The sequence below is a fragment of the Monodon monoceros genome, unplaced genomic scaffold, assembly GCF_005190385.1.
Source record: "Monodon monoceros isolate NGI ecotype Baffin Bay Population unplaced genomic scaffold, NGI_Narwhal_1 Super_Scaffold_14, whole genome shotgun sequence".
Taxonomy (NCBI): Eukaryota; Metazoa; Chordata; class Mammalia; order Artiodactyla; family Monodontidae; genus Monodon; species Monodon monoceros.
This window is the reverse complement of record NW_021703770.1, coordinates 30,055,161-30,076,612: the sequence shown is the minus strand read 5'-3', so window position 1 is coordinate 30,076,612 and position 21,452 is coordinate 30,055,161. Positions and strand designations below refer to the sequence as shown.

The window sequence follows — 21,452 nt, the reverse complement described above, 5'->3', positions numbered from 1 at the left end:
AGGCTGGGTCTCCTCCTTGGCGGTGCTGTCAACACACAGACTCATGTGCATCCCCACCCACGACCCCTTACCCTGACGATCTGTATTATATTTTAATGTCTATGTGAATATATCGAAAATAATTTGTCTTTCCTGGTTTTTGGCTTTTGTTTTGCTTTTAAGCCTCTGCGTGCTAGGATCACAGAAGACTTTGTAAGGATGGTTTAAGTTCCCCTGCAAGGTTTAATGTGTTATCATGTAAATATTCCAGAGCAGGCTGCCTTGTGGTTTTGGCCAGCCTTGTGCTATGTTGATAAGATTGATTTACTACTTAAAGTCACCTTACTTGAGCTTTCCTGGTGGCGCAGTGGTTGAGAGTCCGCCTGCCAATGCAGGGGACACGGGTTCGTGCCCCGGTCCGGGAAGATCCCACATGCCGCGGAGCAGCCGGGCCCGTGAGCCATGGCCGCTGAGCCTGTGCGTACGGAGCCCGTGCTCCGCAATGGGAGAGGCCACAACAGTGAGAGGCCCGTGTACCACAAAAAAAAAAAAAAAAATCACTTTATCCAATTTTTACTGAACTTTTTATGTAAAAACTAGAATCAATTAAAGAAAAAAAAAGGATAAGTCTATGCCTTCAACTTCTAACAGGTGGGAGAGTTCTCAGTGCTTTCTGAGAATCTGCTTCCCAGGTTATAATACTCAGTTTGGCACCAACAGAATTCCCTTTTTCTTAACTTGATAATTAATTTTGGAGAAGGTGCGGTTGCAGACAACCACTGGCTGGTGAGAAAGTTTGCTGGGTTGCCTGTGCCAGAACTGGTTTAGGGTCATCTGATAAACAGGAAACAATCACCTAGGACACAGGCAAGCCAAGGCATGTAAGCAGGTTGCTGAGGAAGCTGGGAGGTTTCTGCAGGTGTCAAGCCAGAGCAGACATCACCCACCTTGGAAAGGTCTCAGGAACAGCCCTGCAGGGGGCAGAAAAGTCAGGCCTGGTCATGCTTGGGAGTGTGCGTGGTGAGGGCTGTGGGTTGCTACAGCATGAAGCCAGAAGCACGCGGTATGCCTCTTACGTCCGCAGCAAGGTGATCACCAAGGCTCCTGGGCTGGGGCTACAAGGTAGTCAAAGGACTGAGCACTCTGGGTGTGCAATTGGAGAATGAATTTGGAGCTGGGAAGCAATAAGTTCATAAGCAGCTCAGTCGACCCCTTTGACTTCTCAGCTTTCATATGCACCATTCTACACACATTTCAACGCCTGCCCAGCAAAGAAACTACATTTTAGCAAGAAACAGCTAACCCTCTGATAAGTGAAGTTCTTGCCCTTCTCCCAGGTAAAACACAAACCCCAACGGTCATTGAATCCATTGCTGCCTATATTAATTAGGCCTCAATATCAGTCTTAGGTCCCACTAAAGACTACATTGTAAAGTTAACCTCCACCTAGTGTTATATAAAATTAAAATGGGAAGGAGAAGTTAGAATAAACACATACATATAACAGAAAATAGGCAAAGCTACCAGTCCTGGTTTCTGTAGTTATTCACAAGGTCAGAGTTGACGTCTATAGCTTCCACCTTCACCCACTTATTCCCTGTTTTCCTTGCCCACAGCCAGAACCCACAGCTCCATCCAGATTCTTTACTGGTAGAATGATTCAATCCTTCCCTTCTGAATGGTCTGAATCCTCAATTGTCCTGCCTTTTTCCAGTTCCTGTAGCTTTCCATTGATCTTTACTGTTGGCATGGAAGTATTGAAGGGAACCTCAGAAAATCTCCTGGGTTCCAGAGAAAATCTCCTGGGTTCCAGAGAAAATCCTCCTTGCTTCCATTATAAAGGCAACCAATTTCCTGTGGTAACTGAGATCATAACACCAGTAGATTAACCTTTTTCACCTGTTGGTTCAGTGGTATAAGGAGTGTAAGATGGCCAGGGGGCAGTCTGTGGTAGGCAGAATTCTAAGATGGATCCCACAATTCCTGCCCCTTGGGGTAAACACCAGTGTAATTTCCTTTGAGCACTGTAGGGACCTGTAAATACCATTGGATATCACCTTCATGATTATACAACAATATGGCAAAAGGAATTTTGCAGATGAAATTAGGGTCCCTAAACAGCTGACTATAATTCAATGGGAGATTATCCTGGGTGGGTCCAACCTGTCTAATCAGGCAAGTCTTTTAAAAGCAAAAGTTCTATTCTCCAGGATAGATCACATGCTAGGCCACAAGACAAGTCGCAGTAAATTGAAGATTAAAATCATATGTTGGGCTGCACCCCACAGGCCTGCAAGGCTTGTAGTTGCCAGCCTCAAGACTGAAGAAAGAGCCTAGAGACAGCAACAGAGACATCAGTGACTTATCGGACAAGGGATCTTACACACCTGAAGCAAGGTCCTGGAGCAACACCTCACCGTTTGCGGCAGACAGCAAGCAGGACATGGCAGCAGTCTTTGCTACCCGGGGGAGGAGGAGGCTACCATTTATAGGGGGAATTAACGGTCAGGTTGGCTCATAAATCACCAGAGAGACCAGCAGCTGGGCCAGGAAGCAAGCACATAGGCAGTTACTAATTAAGCCCTATAATTAAGAAGATTGGATAGTCATGTGAGTGAAGCAGGTACTGGCTGAACAGGGGATATACAGAGCAAGAGGACAGTCATCTTGAATGGCATGGTCAAACACTCCACCCTTAATACCCTGTATGACCTCTATAATCTTGGCCCATACTTCTTCTGCTATATCCCCGAGGACAGGTAGGTAGAAGTGCAACTGCAACCAAATACCACAAATGCAATAGAGACAGTCCAACAGGTGGGCAAGCTTTGGAACCAGGAGCTTATCAAGTCAATTTTTCATGGACTCTCAGAGGTTGACAATGGCATTTTGCTGTAGAGCCAGCAATCAAACTCACTTCTCAGTGAGGCCACCATTGTCACCCAGTCCACAAACAGATTCCCTTCACTCAGAGTAGGACAAGCTGCAAGATGACTAACAGGCACAATATAGGGAAGATCATGACCATTAAGCAAAATACAAGCAGTAACATCATTCTGAGGTAATGTCACCCCTGTCTACTCATTTTGTCCTGGCCTGCAATACCATACCACCTGCCCACCCTCAGTCTCCATAGCCAGTGCCGAATACTGGAGAGGTGGTGTAACAGTGCACAGGGTTAGCATAATGGTGCCTTTCGACAGTAGAGGCCTGGATTAATTACCTTAGTAATCTGAGGTGGGGCTGGGTAGAAGACAGGTGAAATCTGTAAATCCCTTTCTGATCCTATTCCCCAATGGGACAGCAAACCCAAACCACTGAGGACTTACCTGCCAGTCCTCAGGGCTATTTATAATATGTTCCCCTGGGGATAGATCCTGTGAAGGGCAAAAATGAGTTGCTGTCCAGACCTGTAGTTGGCAACAGTCCTTCGGTGGTCAACAGTTGAACTCGAACAGTGTTGACTAGTTACCTCCGGGTTAACGTGGCATCGGCACTGGGATAACTGCTCCTGGGATGTGTCCACGTGTTAAGAGTGAGTTTCCCACCTCAACTGTTGTTTAAGTAGTCTCTTCATAGCCCGGTAGCAGTGGGGCTGTAAGGCAGGTGGAAATGCCCCTGTATGTCCTTTGTATCGGCCCATTCCTGAACTTCATGGCCAATAAAGTAGATTCCTTGGTCACTATTGATGTCCACGGGGATCCTATATGTTGCATACAAATGAATAGTGGTATTTTGCATGCTCAAAGAATCGGGTAGGTTTTTTGTAATGTCTCCCACCTGTTGTAATGTATCGTAGACTGCATATAGCTGTTGTTCCATCACACTCTATCATTGCTCTACACCCTTCTATAATTGGGACCAGAAGCCCAAGGGCACTCTTATTATGTTGCTGTTGCCACAGACCTCAACCAAACGCTCCTGGGTAATGGGCCATGTTAATTCACAAGTCTGTCTCTGAATTCATATCCCTAAAGCCTGTGTCTCTAATTGTTTAGGGGTGGTAGGTCAGGGGTATGCTTGTATTTTGTAGATAATCCAGGTCCTTGAGTTTTGTCTCTATTCACCAGCCACCCCCATGTAGTCAGATGAATGAGGAGCACTGGGCTGCTACTTTTAAACTGGGAAAAGACTGAGGTTAACAGGATATCATCAACATAATGGAAGAAAAAGACATCTCTCATACACAGCTACCACAAGGCCCCACATGCTAGTAGACGGCCTCCTCCCGATCACCTCCACAACTTTCTGTTTCCCGTCCTTATGTCCTGACATCTCAGCTCCCAGGAGTTTTCTCACCCAGAGACAGCAACAGAGACATCAGGGATTTATTGGACAAGAGAAACTTACACATGAAGCAAGGTCCTGGAGCGACACCTCACTGTGCGTGGCAGACAGCAGGCAGGACATGGCAGCAGTCTTCACCACTCCGGGGAGAAGGCGGCTACCATTTATAGGGTGAATTGATGCCAGATTAGCTCATCAATTACCAGGGAAACCAGCAGCTGGGGCAGGGGGCAAGTAGGTAGGCAGTTACTAATTAAGCCCTATGATTAAGAGGATTAGAGAGTCATGTGAGTAAAGCAGGGACTGGTTGATGAGGGGAGGTACAGAGAGCAAGAGAACAGCCATCTTGAGGGCCTGACCATACATCATAGCAAGCATCTTTTCTGACCACAGTGCTATGAGACTAGAAATCAACTACAAGGAAAAAACTACCCAAAACACAAACACGTGGAAGCTAAACAATATGCTACTAAACAACCAATCGGCCATTGAAGACATCAAAGAGGAAATAAGAAAATACCTGGAGACAAATGAAAATGAAAACACAATCCAAAATCTATGTAATGCAGCAAAAGCTGTTCTAAGAGAGAGTTTTATAGTGATACAAGTCTACCTCAGAAAGCAAGAAAAATATCAAATCAACAATCTAACCTTACATCTAAAGGAACAACAAACAATACCCAAAGTTAGTTAAGGAAAGATATCAAGACCAGAACAGAAATAAATGAAATAGTGACTAAAAAAAAAAAAAAAATAGAAAAGACCAATGAAATTAAGACCTGGTTCTTTGAAAAGATAAACAAAATTGATAAACCTTTAGCCAGACTCATCAAGAAAAAAGAGAAGGCCCCCCAAAATAAAATCGTAAACAAAAAGGGGCAGTTACAACAAACACTACAGAAGTACAAAGGATCATAAGAGATTACAATGAACAACTATATATCAATAAAGTGGACAAACTAGAAGAAGAGGACAAATTCCAATAAAGGTACAATCTCCTGACTGGATCAGGAAGAAGTAGAAAATATGAACAGATGAATGACCAGGAATGAAATTGAGTCTGTAGTAAAAAATCTCCCAACCAACAAAAAATCCTATCCTTCTCAAACTGGTTCAAAAAATTGCAGAGGAAGGAACTCCTCCGAACTTATTCTACAAGGCCAGCATCACCCTGATACCAAAACTAGACAAACAGAACACAAGAAAACAAAATTACGGCCAATATCACTGATGAACACAGATGCAAAAATCCTCAACAAGATATTAGCAAACTGAATTCAACAACACATTAAGAGGATCATACACCATGATCAAGTGGGATTTATTCCAGGGATGAAAGAGATTCAATATCTACCAACCCATCAGTGTGACACACCACATTAACAAACTGAAGAATAGAAATCATATGAGCAGCTCAATAGATGAAGAAAACTCTTTTGACAAAATTCAACATCTATTCACGAAAAAAAAAAGGCCACCTACTGAATGAAAGAGGATATTTACAAAGACAAATATTGTTTGGTTTCACTTATATGTGGAATCTAAAAAACAAAACAAATGAACAAGCACAACAAAACAGAAACAGAGTCATAGATTCAGAAAACAAACAGCTGTTTGCCAACCAGACTTATCATGGCGATTATTTTGAAATGTATAGAAATATCGAATCACTATATTGTACAAAAGGAACTAACATAGTGTTGTAGGTCAATTAGGTTTCAAAAAGAAACAGACAAACTTATGGAAAAAGAGATCAGATTTGTGGTTACTAGAGGTGGGGATTGAGGGGAGGGGGAAGTGGATGAAAATAGTCAAAAGGTACAAACTTCCAGTTATAGAAATAAGTACTAGGGATGTAATGTACATCATAAATGTAATTGACACTGCTGTATGTTATCTGTGAAGGCTGTTAAGAAAGTAAGTTCTAAGTTCTCATCAGAAGGAGAAAAAAATTTTTTCTCTTTCTTTTATTTCGTATCTGTATGAGATGATGGAGGTTCACTAAACTTATTGTGATAATCATTTCAAGACGTACTTAAGCCAAATCATTATGCCATGCACCTTAAACTTATACAGTGCTGTATGTCAGTTATATCTCAAGGAAACTGGAAGGAAAAAAAAGTTTCATAAGATCCCATGCTGGCTAGGGTAGGGAGAACAGAAATTCTCCAACACTATTGGCAGGAGTGAAAATTGTCATAATAATTGAGGGTAAGTCAGTGATATATCAAAATTTGAAACATGCTTCCTCTTGGACCCAGGGATAATTTGCCCTACAGGCACTCTTGAAGAAATGCCCTAGGACATACTGTATGTGCAAGGAAATTTCACTGCAGCATTGTTTGAAACAGCGGGAATAGAAAGCAATGTTAACCGTCAGTCAGTCACTAGGGTCTAGGTAAATAAATGATGATCTATTACTACAATGGAATTCTGTGCAGCTGTTTACGAGGATGAGGTAAACATACATTTGTCTACATGAAAAGACATTCTTGGGACTTCCCTGGTGATCCAGGGGTTAAGACTCTGTGCTTCCACTGCAGGGGGGAACGGGTTCGATCCCTGGTCGGGGAACTAAGATCCTGCATGCTGCACTAGTGGCCAAAAAAAACCCCAAATAAACAAAAAAATCCCACAAAACAACAACAACAAAGATGTTCTTAATGTTAAATGAAAGATAAAAACATGTTTCACAACAATAAAAAAGCAGAAGAGTTCTCTTGCTAGTCTGGAAGCAAAACAGCCATGTTGAGATAGGAGGGGCCGCGTGGCAAGGCCCTGAGAACGACCTCCAGGTGCTGAGAGCCATCCCCAGCTGACAGCAAGAGAACAGGGACGTTAATCATGCAGCTGCAAGGCACCGAGTTCTGCTAACGACCACATGACCTGTGCAGAGGACCCTGAGCCCCAGATGAGATTGCAGCCTCAGCCAACACTTTGATTTCAGCACGGTGACACCCTGAGCAGAGGACTCAGCTAACCTGTGCCGAGATCCTTGACCCACAGAAACCAGGGGATAAAGACATTTCTGTTATTTTAAACACATAGTCTCATCTTCCAATTCAGTGGAAACATTGTTGTATCCCCTGGCAGAAGCATTCCCTTATTAGATACTTAGATATCCAAACCAGCAGAGCTCAAAGTTGTCAGGACAGGAAGCAAAAATCTGCAAATGGGTTATAAGATGTAATAGTGAGAGAAGCCACTTCCACTTCTGCCACTTGCATTCTGGCTATAGGAGCGAGAACACCATGTAATGCTTTCTGATCCAGAGCATATACTGCACCTGTAAGACAGAACCCCATTCTTTCAGGATGTTGTCTACCAACTGGTACCATCAATGAGTCCTCAGTAAGCCATTTCCCCTCTCATTTAGGCCAGTCACTTCCAGGTGATGGGGGATGTGCAAAGACGAGTTAATTCCATGGGACAAGCCCTATTGCTGCACTTCTTCGCTGTGACATGAAGTTTCTTGATCAGAAACAATGCTGTTTAGAGACTTACCTGGTGGTCCAGCAGTTAAGACTCCGCGATCCCAATGCAGGGGGGCATGGGTTCAACCCCTGGTCAGGGACCTAGATCCTGCATGTCGCAACTAAAGATCCCACATGCTGCAACTAAGAACCAGCACAGCCAAACAAACAAACAAACAAAAAAATATATATATATATAAAAGAAACAATCCTGTTTAGAATGTAAGGTGGTGGATAAGGCATTCTTGAGTCCATGAATGGTAGTGCTAGCAGAAGCATTAAGGGCAGGGAAGACAAATGTGTATCCAGAATATATGTCTATTTCCATGAGAACAGATCTCTGCCCCTCCATGATAGAAGTCCAGGGTAATCAGCCTGCCACTAGGTGACTGGCTTGTCCGCCTGGGAATGATGCCATATTAGAGACTCCAGGCTGGACTCTCTGTTGGCCCATTAGGCACTCAGCAGAAGCACTAGCCGGGCCAGCCTTAGTAAGGGAAATTACATGTTGTCGAATCCATACATAACCTCCATCCTTGCCACCTCAGCCTCTTTGTTTAGGGGTCTATTGAACTAGCACTGGAGTGCTGGGGAAAGAAGGTGACTCACATCCATAGCAAGGTACTTTGTCCACCTCATCATTAAGAGCCTCTTATACAGTTGATGTCCTTTGGTGGGCATTCACATGGGACACAAATACCTTCACAGTCTGTGCCAATTCAAAGAGGTCTTAACTAATGTTCTGGTCTCCACTCAATATGTCCTTAATCCCAGTCCCCATCTGTCACAGTTTTTACCCATCTTGGTTAACTTCTACCTGTCTTCAACATGATTTCCTCTAGACCCCCTCTCACCCACTTTTCCTTTCCAGGTTATTCTGAAGCAAATTCCAGACATCATATCACTTTATCTTGAATATTTCTGTATCTCTAAAATATAAGTGCTATTTTAAAATAACCACCATACACCAAACCCCCAAATCATTTTATATCAAATATCAATGTTTAAACATCCTGAACTACCTCAAGCACCCAAATAAAGTCCAAACACAGAAAAGAGTCGATATCTATTAAACCTTTTAATCCATGTTTTCCTTTTTCTCTTTTGCTGCAGGATAATTGTTGAAGAAACCCAGCTGTCTTTCAAGTTTCCCATAGTCCTGATTTGCTCATTATAATCCTGATATGTCAATTAACATATTCTTCTATCTGCTGTATTGCCTAAAATTTAACGGTTGTATCTGGAGGCTAAATCAGATCCAGGTCTCTTGTTTTTCTTTTTTTTTTAAACATTTTTATTAGAGTATAATTGCTTAACAATGGTGTGTTAGTTTCTGCTGTATAACAAAGTGAAGCAGTTATACATATACATATGTTCCCGTATCTCTTCCCTCTTGCGTCTCCCTCCCTCCCACCCTCCCTATCCCACCCCTCTAGGTGAGGGATCTGATCTCCCTGTGCTATGCGGCTGCTTCCCACTAGCTATCGACCTTACATTTAGTAGTGTATATATGTCCATGCCTCTCTCTCGCTTTGTCACAGCTTACCCTTCCCCCTCCCCATATCCTCAAGTCCATTCTCTAGTAGGTCTGTGTCTTTATTCCTGTCTTACCCCGAGGTTCTTCATGACATTTTTTTTTCTTAAATTCCATATATATGTGTTAGCATATGGTATTTGTCTTTCTCTTTCTGACTTACTTCACTCTGTATGACAGACTCTAGGTCTATCCACCTCATTACAAATAGCTCAATTTCGTTTCTTTTTATGGCTGAGTAATATTCCATTGTATATATGTGCCACATCTTCTTTATCCATTCATCCAATGATGGACACTTAGGTTGTTTCCATCTCCTGGCTATTGTAAATAGAGCTGTAATGAACATTTTGGTACATGACTCCTTTGAATTATGGTTTTCTCAGGGTATATGCCCAGTAGTGGGATTGCTGGGTCATATGGTAGTTCTATTTGTAGTTTTTTAAGGAAGCTCCATACTGTTCTCCATAGTGGCTGAACCAATTCACATTCCCACCAGCAGTGCAACAGTGTTCCCTTTTCTCCACACCCTCTCCAGCATTTATGGTTTCTAGATTTTTTGATGATCGCCATTCTGACTGGTGTGAGATGATATCTCATAGTAGTTTTGACTTGCATTTCTCTAATGATTAATGATGTTGAGCATTCTTTCATGTGTTTCTTGGCAGTCTCTATATTTTCTTTGGAGAAATGTCTATTTAGGTTTTCTGGCCATTTTTGGATTGGGTTGTTTGTTTTTTTGTTATTGAGCTGCATGAGCTGCTTGTAAATTTTGGAGATTAATCCTTTGTCCATTGCTTCATTTGCAAATATTTTCTCCCATTCTGAGGGTTGTCTTTTGGTCTTGTTTATGGTTTCCTTTGCTGTGCAAAAGCTTTGAAGTTTCATTAGGTCCCATTTGTTTAGTTTGGTTTTTATTTCCATTACTCTAGGAGGTGGGTCAAAAAGGATCTTGCTGTGATTTATGTCATAGAGTGTTCTGCCTATGTTTTCCTCTAAGAGTTTGATAGTTTCTGGCCTTACATTTAGGTCTTTAATCCATTTTGAGCTTATTTTTTTGTATGGTGTTAGGGACTGATCTAATCTCATACTTTTACATGTACCTGTCCAGTTTTCCCATCACCACTTATTGAAGAGGCTGTCCTTTCTCCACTGTATATTCCTGCCTTCTATATCAAAGATAAGGTGACCATATAAGCCTGGGTCTATCTCTGGGCTTTCTATCCTGTTCCATTGATCTATCTTTCTGTTTTTGTACCAGTACCATACAGTCTTGATTACTGTACCTTTGTAGTATAGTCTGAAGTCAGGGAGCCTGATTACTCCAGCTCCATTTTTCATTCTCAAGGTTGCTCTGGCTATTCAGGGTCTTTTGTGTTTCCATACAAATTGTGAAATTTTTTGTTCTAGTTCTGTGAAAAATGCCAGTGGTAGTTTGCTAGGGATTGCATTCAATCTGTAGATTGCTTTGGGTAGTAGAGTCATTTTCACAATGTTGATTCCTCCAAACTACAAACATGGTGTATCTCTCCATCTTTAGACCAATTAGAGAATGGACTTGAGGATATGGGGAGGGGGAAAGGTAAGCTGTGACAAAGTGAGAGAGTGCCATGGACATATATACAACACCAAACGTAAAATAGATCGCTAGTGGGAAGCAACCCCATAGCACAGGGAGATCAGCTCGGTGCTTTGTGACCACCTAGAGGGGTGGGATAGGGAGGGTGGGAGGGAGACGCAAGAGGGAGGAGATATGGGAACATATGTATAACTGCTTCACTTTGTTATAAAGCAAAACTAACACACCATTGTAAAGCAATTATACTCTAATAAAGATGTAAAAAACAGAAAAAAACAAAAAAAAAAACCCCAAGACCCATATATATGCTGTCTACAAGAGACCCACTTTGGACCTAAGGACACATACAGACTGAAAGTCAGGGGATGGAAAAAGATATTCCATGCAAATGGAAACCAAAAGAAAGCTGGAGTAGCTATTCTCATATCAGACAAAATAGGCTTTAAACTAATGACTATTACAAGAGACAAAGAAGAACACTACATAGCATTAAGGGATTGATCCAAGAAGACGACATAACAATTGTAAATATTTATGCACCCAACATAGGAGCACCTCAATACATAAGGCAAATACTAACAAGCATAAAAGGGGAAATCGATAGTAACACTTTCATAGTAGGGGATGTTAACACCCCACCTTCACTAATGGACAGATCATCCAAAATAAAAATAAATGAGGAAACACAAGCTTTAAATGATACATTAAACAAGATGGACTTAATTGATATTTATAGGACATTCCATCCAAAAACAACAGGATACACATTTTTCTCAAGTGCTCATGGAACATTCTCCAGGATAGATCATATCTTGGGTCACAAATCAAGCCTTGGTAAATTTAAGAAAATTGAAATTGTATCAAGTATCTTTTCTGACCACAATGCTGTGAGACTAGATATCAATTACAGGAAATGATCTGTGAAAAATACAAACACATGGAGGCTAAACTATACACTACTTAATAACACAGCGATCACTGAAGAAATCAAAGAGAGGAAATCTAAAAATACCTAGAAACAAATGACAATGGAGACATGATGACCCAAAACCTATGGGATGCAGCAAATGCAGTTCTAAGAGGTAAGTTTATAGCAATACAATCCTACCTTAAGAAACAGGAAACATCTCGAATAAACAACTTAACCTTGCACCTAAAGCAATTAGAGAAAGATGAACAAAAAACCCCAAAGTTAGCAGAAGGAAAGAAATCATAAAGATCAGGTCAGAAATGAATGAAAAAGAAATGAAGGAAACGATAGCAAAGATCAAGAAAATTAAAAGCTGGTTCTTTGAGAAGATAAACAAAATTGAAAAACCATTAGCCAGACTCAGCAAGTAAAAAAAAGAGAGAAGACTCAAATCAATAGAATTAGAAATGAAAAAGGAGAAGTAACAACTGACACTGCAGAAATACAAAAGGTCATGAGAGATTACTACAAGCAACACTATGCCAATAAAATAGACAACCTGGAAGAAATGTACAAATTCTTAGAAATGCACAACCTGCCAAGACTGAATCAGGAAGAAATAGAAAATATGAACAGACCAATCACAAGCACTGAAATTGGAACTGTGATTCAAAATCTTCCAACAACAAAAGCCCAGGACCAGATGGCTTCACAGGCGAATTCTATCAAACATTTAGAGAAGCGCTAACGCCTATCCTTCTCAAACTCTTCCAAAATGTAGCAGAGGGAGGAACACTCCCAAACTCATTCTATGAGGCCACCATCACCCTGATACCAAAACCAGACAAGGATGTCACAAAGAAAGAAAACTACATACAGGCCAATATCACTGATGAACATAGATGCAAAAATCCTCAACAAAATACTAGCAAACAGAATCCAACAGCACATTAAAAGGATCATACACCATGATCAAGTGGGCTTTATTCCTGGAATGCAAGGATTCTTCAACATACGCAAATCAATCAACGTGATACACCATATTACCACATTGAAGGGGAAAAACCATATGATCATCTCAATAGATGCAGAGAAAGCAATCGACAAAATTCAACACCGTTTACGGTTAAAACCCTTCAGAAAGTAGGCATAGAGGCAACTTTCCTCAACATAATAAAGGCCATATAGGAGAAACCCACAGCCAACATCATTCTCAATTGTGAAAAACTGAAAGCATTTCCTCTAAGATCAGAAAGGAGACAAGGATGTCCACTCTCACCACTATTATTCAACATAGTTTTGGAAGTCCTATCCATGGCAATCAGAGAAGAAAAAGCAATAAAAGAAATACAGATTGGAAAAGAAAAAGTACAACTGTCACTGTTTGCAGCTGACATGATAGTATACATAGATAATACTAAAAATGCCACCAGAAAACTACTAGAGCTAATCAATGAATTTGATAAAGTTGCAGGATACAAAATTAATGCACAGAAATCTCTTGCATTCCTATACACTAATGGTGAAAAATCTGAAAGAGAAATTATGGAAACACTCCCATTTACCATTGCAACAATAAGAATAAAATACCTAGGAATAAACCTATCTAGGGAGACAAAAGACCTGTATGCAGAAAACTGTAAGACACTGATGAAAGAAATTTAAGATGATACCAACAGATGGAGAGATATACCATGTTCTTGGATTGGAAGAATCAATATTGTGAAAATGACAATAGTACCCAAAGCAATCTACAGATTCAGTGCAATCCCTATCAAATATACCAATGGCATTTTTTACAGAACTAGAACAAATCAACTTAAAATTTGTATGGAGACACAAAAGACCCCAAATCACCAAAGTACTCTTGAGGGAAAAAAATGGAGCCGGAGGAATCAGACTCCCTGACTTCAGTCTATACTACAAAGCTATAGTAATCAAGACGATATGGAACTGGCACAAAAACAGAAACATAGATCAATGCAACAAGATAGAAAGCCTCTAGATAGAAAGCCCAGAGATAAACCCACGCACCCACGGTCAACTAATCTATGACAAAGTAGGCAAAGATATACAATGGAGAAAAGACAGTCTCTTCAATAAGTGCTGCTGGGAAAACTGGACAGCTACATGTAAAAGAATGAAATTAGAACACTCCATAACATCATATACAAAAATAAACTCAAAATGGATTCGAGACCTAAATGTAACACCAGACACTATAAAACTCTTAGAAGGAAACAAAGGAAGAACACTCTTTGACATAAATCACAGCAATATCTTTTTTGGTCCACCTGCTAGAGTAATGGAAATAAAACCAAAAATAAACAAATGGGACCTAATGAAACTTCAAAGCTTTTGCACAGCAAAGGAAACCATAAAGAAGACGAAAAGACAACCCTCAGAATGGGAGAAAATGTTTGCAAATGAATCAATGGACAAAGGATTCATCTCCAAAATATGTAAACAGCTCATGCAGCTCAATATTAAAGAAACAAACATCTGAATCCAAAAATGGGCAGAAGACCTAAATAGACATTTCTCCAAGAAGACATACAGATGGCCAGAATCACATGAAAAGCTGCTCAACATCACTAATTATTAGAGAAATGCAAATCAAAACTACAATGAGGTATCACCTCACACCTCACACCAGTTAGAATGGGCATCATCAGAAAATCTACAAACAACAAATGCTTGAGAGGGTGTGAAGAAAAGGGAACCCTCTTGCACTGTTGGTGGGAATGTAAATTGATACAGCCCCTATGGAGAACAGTATGGAGGTTCCTTAAAAAACTAAAAATAGAATTACCATATGATCCAGCAATCCCACCACTCGTCATACACCCAGAGAAAACCATAATTCAAAAAGCACATGCACCCCAATGTTCATGGCAGCACTATTTACAATAGTCAGGTCATGGAAGCAACCTAAATGCCCATTGACAGACGAATGGATAAAGAAGATGTGGTACATATATACAATGGAATATTACTCAGCCAAGAAAGGAACGAAACTGAGTCATTTGTTGAGACATGGATGGATCTAGAGACTGTCACAGAGAGTGAAGTAAGTCAGAAAGAGAAAAACAAATATCGTATATTAACGCATGTATGTGGAACCTAGAAAAATGGTACAGATGACTGGTTTGCAGGGCAGAAGTTGAGACACAGATGTAGAGAACAAACGTATGGACACCAAATGGGGAAAACCATGGTGGGGTGGGGATGGTGATGTGCTGAATTGGGCAATTGGGATTGACATGTATACACTGATGTGTATAAAATTGATGACTAGTAAGAACCTGCAGTATAAAAAAACAAACAACAACAACAAAAAAAACCAAGAGCTGGTTCTTTGAAAAGATAAATTAAACTGAGAAACCTCATGCCTGGTTCACCAAGAAGAAGAGAACGAACCCAAATAAACAAAGTAAGAAATGAAAAAGGAGAAATATCAACTGATACCACAAAATACACAAAACCATAAAAGAATACTATGAACAATTATATGCCAACCAATTCAACAACCTAGAAGAAATGGACAACTTTCTAGAAACATACAGTGCACCAAAACTGAATCAAGAAGAAATAATTTGAACAGACTGATCACTAGAAGTGAAATAGAATCTGTAATAAAACAAACAACAACAACAAAAATAACTCCCTACAAAAAATGTCTAGGACCAGATGGCTTCAGAGGCAACTTCTACCAACATACAACGAAGAATTTTACTGATCCTTCTCAAACTCTTCCAAAAGTTTGAAGGGGAGGGAACACTCCCAAAGACGTTCTATGAAGCTGCCATCACCTTGATACCAAAACCAGATAAAGATACCACCAAAAAAAAAAATTATAGGCCAGTATCTTTGATTAATATAGATGCAAAAATTCTTAGCAAAATACTATCAAACCAAGTCCAACATCACACAAAAAACATCATACACCACACCAATTGGGATTCTTCACAAGGATGGTTCAACGTATGCAAATCAATGTGATACACCATATCAACAAAAGAAAGGAAAAAACTCACATGATCATCTCGATAGATGCAGAAAAAGCATTTGACAAAATTCAACAGCGATTCATGATAAAAACTCTTACCAAAGTGGGTATAGAGGAAACACATCTCAACATAGTAAAAGCTATTTATGACAACCCACAGCCAATATAATACTCAACAGTGAAAAGCTGAAAGCCTTCCCACTAAAATCTGGCACAAGGCAAGGATGCCCACTCTCAATTTCTATTCAACATAGTATTGGAAGTCCTAGCCACAGCAATCAGGCAAGAAAAAGAAATAAAGTGTTTCCAAATTGGAAGGGAAGAGGTAAAATTGTCTCTATATGCAGATGACATGATACTGTATACAGAAAATCCTAAAGACTGGCACACAAAAACTACTAGAACTGATAAATGAATTTAGCAAGGTAGCAGAATACAGGGTTAACATACAGAAATTGGTTGCATTTCTTTACTCTAACAATGCAATAGCAGAAAGTAAAAAAAAAAAAAAAGTATTTTTAAATAAAGCACCCAAAAAAAAAAAATTAGGAATAAACCTGATCAAGACGGTGAAAGACTTATATGCTGAGAACTACAAAACATTAACTAAAGAAACTAAAGATGATTTAAACAAATGGAAAGATATCCCATGCTCTTGGATTAGAAGAAATAAAATTGTTAAAATGACCATACTACCCAAAGCAATACACAGATTTAATGCAATCCCTATCAAAATACCCATGACATTTTTCACAGAACTAAAACAAATAATCCTAAAATTTATATGGGATCATAAAAGACCCAGAATTGCCAAAGCAATCCTGAGGAAAAAGAACACAGCAGGAGGCATAGTGCTCCCAGACTTCAGACAATACTACAAAGCTACAGTAATCAAAGCAGTGTGGTATTGGCACACAAAAAAAGACATATGGATCAATGCAACAGAACAGAGAGCCCAGAAATAAACCCACACAACTATGGTTAATTAACATTAGACAAAGGACTCAAGAATATAAAATGGGAAAAGACAGTCTGTTTTGCAAGTGGTGCTGGGGAAGTTGGACAGCTGCATGTAAATCAGTGAAGAACATGCCTTCACACCATGCACAAAAATAAACTCAAAATGGCTAAAAGACTTAAATATAAGACAAGACACCATAAAGCTAGAAGAGATCATAAGGAAAACATTCTCTGACATAAGTCGTACCAATTGTTTCTTAGGTCAGTCTCCCAAGGCAATAGAAATAAAAGCAAAAATAAACAAATGAGGCCTAATCAAACTTACAAGCTTTTGCACAGCAAAGGAAACCATTTATAAAACTGAAAAGACCTACAGAATGGGAAAAATATTTGTAAATGATGCAACAGACCAGGGCTTAATTTCTAAAATATACAAACATCTCATACAACTCAACAAAAAAAAACCAAATAATCCAATTAAAAAAATGGGCAGAAGACTTAAATAGACATTTCTCCAAAGAAGACATACAGATGACCAATAGGCACATGAAAAGATGCTCAACTAATTATTAAAGAAATGCAAATCAAAACTACAATGAAGGGGACTTCCCTGGTGGTCTAGTGGCTAAGACTCTGCACTCCCAATGCAGGGGGCCTGGGTTTGATCCCTGGTCAGGGAGCTAGATCCCATATGCCACAACTAAAAGATCCCATGTGCCACAACTGAGACCCAGTGCAGCCAAATAAATAAATTAAATAAATATTAAAAAAAAAAAAAAACTAGAATGGGGTAACACTTCACACTGGTCAGAATGGCCATCATTAAAAAGTCTACAAATAACAAATGCTGGAGAGGGTGTGGAGAAAAGGGAACACTCTGACACATCCTTTATTGATAGCCCCTCAATATATGTGGGAATGTATATATGTGGGAATGTAAATTGATAGAGCCACTATGGAGAATAGTATGAAGGTTCCTTAAAAAACTAAAAAAAAGCTACCATATGATCTAGCAATCCCACTCCTGGGCATATGCTCAGAGAAAATCATAATTTGAAAACATACATGCACCCCAATGTTCATTGCAGCACTGTTTACAATAGCCAAGACATGGAAGCAATCTAAATGTCCATCAACAGAGGAATGGAGAAAGTAGATGTGGTACATATACACAATGGAATACTACTCAGCCGTAAAAAAGAATGAAATAGTGCCATTTGCAGCAACATGGATGGACCTCGAGATTATCATACTAAGTGAAGTAAGTCAGACAAAGACAAATATTGTATGATTATCACTTATATGTGGAATCTAAAAAAAGATACAGATGAACTTATTTACAAGACAGAAACAGACTCACAGACTTAGAATACAAACTTTTGGTTACCAAAGGGGAAAGGTGGGGGGAAGGATAAATTAGGAATTTGGAATTAACATATTCACATTACTATATATAAAATACATAATCAACAAGGATCTACCATATAGCACAGGGAATTTTACACAATACTCTGTAATAACTATATGGGAAAAGAATCTGAAAAATAGATATATGTATAACTGAATCACTTTGCTTTACACCTGAAACTAACACAACATTGTAAATCAAATATACTCCAATATAAAATAAAAATTAAAAAAAAAGCTAACAGCAATTACTGCCAAGGTAAAAAAAGAAAGAAAGAAAGAAAGAAAAGAAATCCTACAAAAAGTAGAGCCCAGACTGCTGCAATGAAGAACAAAAATTCTATGAATGGATCAGAAGTTGTAATAGAGGTATAATTTATACTTCTTCACTTTCTTTTCCAAATGCACACATTTTAACTCTTGAAAAAATGTCACTATAGACTTTTTATTGATGTAGATCATTTATTCCAAGCCCTTCAGGTTACCTCCCAGAAGGTACCAAAATTTGGGCATTTTGGAAATGTGATAAGACCAGTAGTAAATATATAAACGTGAGTTGATTGCCACAAATGTTGTGCTACAAGATGACTTTCTAAATTTTATTAGGGTCTTCCCTGTATTTTTCTTTTATGCATATGTGACAGAGCCTATGAGACAGGCCTTTTCCTAGCAGCAAAGGAGTCTGGAGTGAGTTTATGGAATCCTCTTTGAGCATGCTCACCTGTTAATGTGAGAAGGGTTTCTCGAAAGATGTTGGCTGCAGAGAGAGAGAAAGAATTAGAGGGAGAGAGACAAGCAGAGAGACAGAAAGATCTATAACCTCTCATTTTACAGATGACAAAATGGAGACAAGGACGATCGTTGAAGTTCAGGTTTTCTGCTCTGTTAGTGCTCTAGGATCATTGATATTATGAGTACCCTTTGTTAGTTGTGTATTGGACAGTTCTCATAATATTTCTGTATGAATATGAAAGCAAATGGATCTGGACTTCATAAAATGGGCTAACGTTGACTATTTTCTTTTTAAACATGTTTGCATTGAGAAAATGTATCCTCTAGATGTGAAGAGAGACTTAGAATGAGGAGGTCAGAAATGCAATCTCTTGGGGGAACATCAGTGCACAAAATGCACCATAGGAAACTACTATTCTGATGATGCTTTAGTCAATATGCTGGGGAAGGAGGTCAAAGGGGAAATACTAAATATGCTTTCATAATTAAGAACATATAAAGATTACTTCAATGTTTTAAAGAATAGTCCATTAGTTAGGAAAAATATTTTCTCCATTTCTACTGGAAAAAAAATTGGAGTTCAAGAAAAGTTCAAATTGTAAAAAGTGAGATATATGACTGATATAAATTAATAGCAATTTTTTAATACAGCACAACTAACTGTATACCAAATAGAAGATATTTTATATCGTATAAATATATATTCATGTCTGTTATTTTTCTATATTTTATTGTTTGCCATCTATATATTGTTATTTTCATAATAGATATAAACATTTTAAAAGTTATTTTGTTATATAAGGGGGCAAAGTTTTTTTTAAAAGTTGTTCATTTATGATTTGACATTGAATGTCAAGGGAAATGCAAGGCATGATACATTGACGCAAAGAGTTTTATTAATCTATTTTTGCCAACGAACTAGTCTGTGTTTATATGTTATGAACCATAAGAAGTATAGTAACAAATAAAAACAAAAAAGCACAGGGACCTCATAGTTCCCATTCCAAAGTTTCAGCCATGAATCAAGTACAACAATGTAAAACCTACCAGTTACAAAAGAGGTTGGATTCAAACTGGGTTTCTGGCAGATGGGACAAATCAAGGCCACCTGTCTAGATGACTAAACCCTTTTTACTAATATTTATGGAAAAGACACTTCTACTTCTATTCGTAGCTTTTGGTGATTTTAGGAACCAAGTGGAACCTTTACTCTTCTTCCGGGGAATGTCCCACTCTTGGAGAAGAACAGACAGGTTTATTTATTTATTTATTTTTCCTGTTCCTTTCCTACATTTGACATCAGCAAAAGTTTTAAATATCACAACTGATTTGGCTGTAAGTGGAAAAACAGTACCGAACAAAACAAAATGAAAAACCCAAAGGACAAACAGAAAATCCTAAATAAACCCTCAAGTTTGGTCTTGGGGTTTTACATATACCAATGACACAGGCGATCATAAACAGCGTAATTAACACAGCAAGGATAGCAGTACATGGTGCACAGAGTCCCAAGATAACCCTGCCTAAACACCTTGTGGAGATCCTAATAGGTACTCTGGCCACACATTTTTACAATAAAATATCATGTTCCTCTCACCCATGTGTTCATAGTTGTAATCAGATCACTTACCCAAAATGTGCCTCAGAGGACTTCAGGGATTGTTGAAACGTTCCCCATTTTTAAAGACAGAAATTCAAGACAAACAAAACACAAACTTCACACACAAATGCCAGCATCCGAACAGACAAATGAATCAGTTCACAAATCGGGGAGAAGTCCAACAACTCTTTCCTCTCTCCAACACTGTACCCCACTCAAATGCAAAACAAATTGGCTTATTCCAGAAAAAGCCCCAAACGGAGAGAAACTAAAGTTCCCAGCTGCACACACTGGAGTGACTTACCCTACTGTACTGAGCTCGCCAGCTCCCGAATGCCGATCCCTTGTTCCAACGGCCAAGCGCTGGGGTAGGCACTGCTACTTCAGAGAATTCTGAAGGGAAGATCCTCAGTACAAGTGGTCCCGGCAGATGCTAAGACCTTACCTGAAAATTTTCCAACTGGGGCCAGCCATCCAACCTCTGCCTGGCAAGAGGCTGGAGAGAGAAACTCGGCAATGCAGCCCATTCCATAGTCTCTAACACACTCTCCTCGCTAACGCCTAGCCTAAATCTCCCTTCTGGAATTTTACATTTCCTAGACTCAGTGTGACCGAGTCCAAGCTCATTCTGCTCACCACACGACAGACCAACTTGTTGGGGAAAGGAATAGCGGCTTTTTTCAGAAAGCCAGGGGACTGAGAAGATGGCTACCTCACACCCCAAAGAACCATCTTGCCTGAGTTAGAACTTCGGCTTCTTTTATACTAAAAGGGGAGGGAGTAAAGTCAAACACTTCCTGGTTCCAGTCCGCCTCCAGAGGGGATGTGTTAATTTCTTCCTGCCCGCAGTCATTCACAGGTGGGCCTGGTCAGGATGTTTCCTAAAAGCTAAACAAAGGTTTTCTAGCTTAATGCTCATTACCTAGGAGGCAGGGTTCCCAGAGATGGGCCATTTTGTATAATTTAAGTTTATAGGCAACAT

General features: G+C 39.5%; 1 long non-coding RNA gene across 3 annotated transcripts in view; it reads right to left on the bottom strand.

The window, feature by feature from the left end:
* LOC114895290 overlaps positions 1 to 21,192 on the bottom strand; it is a 49,031-nt gene extending 27,839 nt beyond the window's left edge. The window contains exons 1-2 of one of the 3 annotated variants that reach the window (XR_003793508.1): positions 20,775 to 21,192; positions 18,860 to 18,895 (exon numbers count right to left, since the gene is read on the bottom strand). This is a non-coding gene — a long non-coding RNA (uncharacterized LOC114895290). Of the gene's footprint in view, positions 1 to 18,859; positions 19,326 to 20,774 lie in introns of those variants that run through there. The other 2 variants (XR_003793506.1, XR_003793507.1) reach the window with 2 other exon arrangements.
* Between the last annotated feature and the right edge of the window lie 260 nt (positions 21,193 to 21,452).